Raw genomic sequence first — 5,560 nt, forward strand, 5'->3', positions numbered from 1 at the left:
GGGTTGTCATAACAAATTGCCATGAACTAGACAACTTTGAACAAGAAAAAAAGTTATTCTCACATTTCAAGAGACCAGAGACCCCAAATCAAGGAACTGGCTCCTTCTGGAGGCTCAGAGGAAGAAACTGCCCCTTGCCTCTCTTTCTTAGCTTCTGAGGGCTGCCAGAGCTCCCTGGCATCCCCTGGTTTAAAGGTGCATTATTCTTTTCTCTGCATCCATCTCCACATTGCCTTCTTGCATCTCCCTGTGTCTTCTCCTCTTCTTATAAAGACACCAGTGTTCTTATAAAGGACATCAGGATATTCTTGTCTTCTCATAAAAACACCAGGATGATTTCATCTTCAAATCCTTAACTAAGAATCCACATCTGCCACAGACTTTATTTCCAAATATGGTCACATCTTGAGTTTCTGTGTAGACATGAATTTTGGAAGGACACTATTCAAGCCCCTCTAGATGGTATTCTTGCTCCATGAATTACAGCTTCTCCAGACTGTAAATGGTAATAGAGGGGGGACTTCAGGTCGAGAATGGTAACAGAACCCTTTCTACTATAAACAGAGACTTTGAAGACACTTCCGTCTTTGTCTCCTGCATAACGAGTTTTGACATGCTTCTTTGGAAAAAATATTCTGCACTAATATAGCTCTTTGTATAGTTTATCCTTATCAATAAAACCTCAGGAAAATTAAACCACAAAGAAATTTCCAAAAAGCATTATCAGGTTGAAAGAAATCCACAAAGGTTCCAAAGCAAGAATAAAGACTGGGGTTTATTCCCTCTCCATTCACAAGGCTTTTCAGTCTTTCAAAAAAAGGAAGCCAGGCACAAATGGACTGCTGGCCTAGATTTGGATGTATGTGAATATAAATTCCTGTTGGTTTATAATAGTAGAAATCACAAATGCTTATTGTTGCTTTCATTCAGGTGGGATTTTTTTTTATGTGGCTCAGTTTTTCTACACTCGGTGATGGAAGAAGCACCTTTTGTTTAGCTTAGCACAGTAAGAAGAGTCCATGTCTCTCATCAGAATACAGAGTGAACAGAAGGAGCCCCAGGTGGCACAGACCTGAAGGTCCTCTCCTAACATAAAACTTGAGGCTTTACTGTTACAAAATATCAGAAAAGGCTAAGTGTTAGCTTAAAAAAGTAAGGTCAAATTCTGCAGTTCTTTCTTAGGCAACAATCCCGGATACTCCATGACTGCCTTTGTTCCTTACAGCGGGATGGAGGGCTTCATTCACAAAGCATTACAGGAGAATGAAATGGCAAATGATACTAAACGTTCCTGAATTACACTTAGAAATCTGATGAGATTCTGTAAACCTTCTTCCTGTATAATTCTATGGCTGTCTGCACAAGGAAGTTGGGGAAGATTTCAATAAAACAGCTTTTAAGGAAGCAAATGCTACCTTTTTCTTTTACTACATATCTTTGGTACCATTTCATTAAATTAGATAGATGGTTATAGTCTTCACTGAAGAGTCAGGACTTTGAAGTTTTGTTGGTTTACTACCTTCTATTCATTAACAACATCCTCAAAACTAATTATTTTACAAGATCAGTAACTATTTCATTTCTGAAATGCAGAAAATTATAGTTCTTACCTCCATATCAATGCACAGTGCTTTGCACCTGCTAGGCAAACTATAAAAACTGGTTGAAATATAAATAAAATGAGACAGAGATAGGAATCACCCTTCAGAAATTCACTCATCAGATACTGAAATAAAACTGACAAAAAGTAGTACCATCAATTATTCAAGATTCTAGTTTTGATGCAGAAGTAGTCCTTTCTCGCCTAAACTCTGATTGCCACACAGGTGTCCAGACTCTGGAATTTTATAAATTACAGCCCAGGGGAAAAAACAGCACTGGTCTATTTCACTCCAAAGTTGCACACTTCCAAGCCACCTCATACATGTTAAATTTCTTAGTGTTATGATATGTCATTCTTTGGCCTCACCAGAAATTTGAACAACCACATTGAGCAATCAATAATAATCCTTTTCCTTTTCACAGCATCCAAACAGCATTTTCTAACTTTGTTTTGATTCACTCAAAGCAAGCTTTTTACGGTTCCTTTGATACATACTTCCACACAGAAGCACATCTGTTTCTGTTTCAAAAAGTCTAACGCCTTTTTGAAATATATTTCTAAACTTATGTTCTGGTAATCCCAGATCATAAGAAAAAGCATGCTGAGATATGTGCAGGCTGGGGAGGAGATGGCATTTGAAAGGGGACTCAAGCCAAGTTCTGGTTAGGATAATAGGATACTGGTTTGGGGAACCAGACAAGGAGTGTTGAATTGTGTACCTCTAATCACTGTTTCTCAGTTAATGATAACTGCAGTCCTGACTCTAAAAGACCTAGATGGCAGGCCTGACTCTAAACGACCTAGATGGCAACACACACAAAAACTAGAGGGAAGTAAAGTAATGGGAAATTGTTTGTTTGTTTTAAAGGCTCAATAATTGTGTGATTATGCTATGTGGATGTATCTTCTTTGTAATCCTTTTTAGAAATGTTTTCCAGAATATTAGCAAAATTAATACAAGTATATGTATACCCATCACTCAGGGTTCATCTAGATCTTTGCTTTTATAAAAGTATTCAAAACTACTACGGTTAAAATTGACCGCTTTTCTGAACCTCTTCTCAATCGTATACTTCTCCCTCTAGTCCCAGTATCAATTCACTATCCTGGTTTTTTTGAGTATGCAATTTATATTTTGACATATTTGTAATTAATATTCATTTGAAAATAAATATACATATATAATATAGTGTGGCATTTTTAATTTACATAGATGTTATATTTTATGCAACTTTACACAATTTGCTTGTTTTTACTCAACTTTAGGCATTGTGAAATCCACTCACATATATTCATATATTTCACTCACTTCGCTGTATTATATCTTGGATAAACAATTTATTTTTCCATTTCCCTATTGATGAGAATTTGAGGATTCTTTTTACCTTCTTACAAATAATACTGTGATTTGCATAGCTTGTACCCTAGAATATTCTAGGACATATATCCAGAAGTGGAATTGTCAGGTCATAGTGTATATGCATTTTTCACTACAAGAGACATTGTCATGAGGCTTTACAAACTACTCCTTCAGGGGAGAAGGAAGCCCTTAGAAAGTGAAAGTTGCTCAGTCGTGTCCAACCCTTTGTGACCCCATGGACTATACAGTCCATGGAATTCTCCAGGCCAGAATACTGGAGTGGGTAGCCTTTCCCTTCTCCAGGGTATATTCCCAACCCAATGATCGAACCCAGGTCTCCCACATTAGGCTTCCCTCATAGCTCAGTTGGTATAGAATCCACCTGCAATGCAGGAGACCCCGGTTCAAATCCTGGCTCGGGAAGATCCACTGGAGAAGGGATAGGCTACCCACTCTAGTATTCTTGGGCTTCCCGTGTGGCTCAGCTGGTAAAGAATCCCCAACACTGGCCACATTTAAACCCATTAATACAATCAAGTTCCTATATTAGGCTCTGTCAAGGTGACTCTCCTCTTTTTTATTAAGTTTACTTAGACTATTAGCTAAATAGACTTTTATTTATTTAAGTACTACTGGAGATATGAAAAAAAGGAATAAAAACACCCTTGCCAGGATCTAGGGAATGCTGACCTGTCTAAATGCCTCTTTTCTTTCTCTGGATCATCTATCTTTACACTCCAGAGGGCCAAAAGTAACTGAATAAACATTATCTTGTCCTTGGCCTTCACCAAGCCAAATTGTTTATATCTGAGACCATTTCCCTTTAGAGTCTGAGATCATTATTTTAAAGTAAATTGTCAAATGCTCCAGAGTTGATCTCAGTTCAGTTCTGCCATTTGCTGCTCTATGAACCAAGTCCAGGGCATGACATTAAGCCTGTGACTACATAACATGAGAAAAATGTTTTAAGACAGAATAAAACATCACGTACAGTTCCTGGCAGTGAATCTTAACAACTGAAATATCCCTGTCCAAGCAAACATTTCAAGATACTGTTTCATAAAATGACAATCAAGCCTACCTCACATACAGTTGTAAGAATCTAATGAGATAATGGAAGCAAAGGCACACAGTGCTCAAACATGTACAGTAGATTTTCAATAAGCCTTACCTGAATCAAAATTTCTTGAAATATACTATTATCCCTGATGGAGGAGAGTGAATTTTAACCAAATTAAGTAGTATCCATTGCAGGAAATATTTTGACCACCTGCCTGCTGGTTCTACCTACTGTGCATTGCCTGATATATAGCCAAGATTTTTATCTTTCCCCAGTTTTGTATGCTGTCCTACAACCTAAATCGGTCTTACATATAATGAGAAAAAGACACTGCCTGTATGATGTTGCCTGATGCATACATAAGGAATTCCTGATTCTGAAACCTCTCCTTTATAACTGTGATTTAAAATTAAAATGTTAGTATCCACATCTCACATTGAGTTGCTGTCATTTTTTAGTTGCTAAGTCATGACTAAATCCACATCTTAGGTTGAGAAATCATCACAATATATAAAGTAGGTTCCACTTCTTACTTTAGTTGATTTCTGGAGTCATTGTTAGTTATGTAGGACAGGTTTCTGTACCCATCATTCAGTTGAATAAAATGACACCTGAGGTTGTATCCAGGCTGAGGGCCCCTTTAACCACCAAACCAAGCTCCAAAATATCAGAATGGCAACACGAGAACGGTTGGCCCAGTACCAACCCCTCATTCAGTCTCTGGTTCTGAATTGTTCTCCCCACCTGCTTCTTTCACCTGACTCCAGCCTCATTCTAGCACTTTCGTTGCCAAAGGCCTCCTCACTTTTTCATTTTATCACCTTCAAAACCTCCATTTTCATGTGCAGCACTATTTCTGAATCTCTGCTCACATTACATTGTCTTGTTTACTCTTCCTTCCTCCAGGTCTTACTTCCTCCAGGGCCCAGAATGCTCTCCATTCGGCCTCCCTACCCTGAATCTCATTTTCCTCAGATCAAACTAAGAATTCAACTTTCCTTGAAGCCTGGGAAAAGGAGACCTCAAACACAGTAAGTTAAAAAAAATAATAATGAAAAGGCAGAGAAATACTACACAAATGAAGGAAGAAACTAAAAAAAAGGAAGTCCAAATAAATGAAGAGGAAATAGGTAAACTACCCGAAAAAGAATTCAGAATAAAGATAGTGAAGATGATCAAAAACCTTGAAAACAAAATGGAGAAACTGCAAGAATCAATTAACAAAGACCTAGAAGAATTAAAGAATAAGCATACAGAGACAAACAATACAATTACTGAAATTAAAAATACTCTAAAAGAAATCAATAGCAGAATATCTGAAGCAGAAGACTGAATCAGTGAGCTGGAAGATAAAATGGTGGAAATAACTTCTGAAGAGCAGAATAAAGTAAAAAGAATAAAAAGAACTGAGAACAATCTCAGAGACCTCTGGGACAATATCAAATGCGCCAATATTCGAATTACAGGGGTCCCAGAAGAAGAAGAGAAAAAGAAAGGGTATGAGAAAATTTTTGAAGAGACTATAGTTGAAAATTTC

This window comes from Cervus canadensis, chromosome 28 (genome assembly GCF_019320065.1).
Source record: "Cervus canadensis isolate Bull #8, Minnesota chromosome 28, ASM1932006v1, whole genome shotgun sequence".
NCBI lineage: Eukaryota > Metazoa > Chordata > Mammalia > Artiodactyla > Cervidae > Cervus > Cervus canadensis.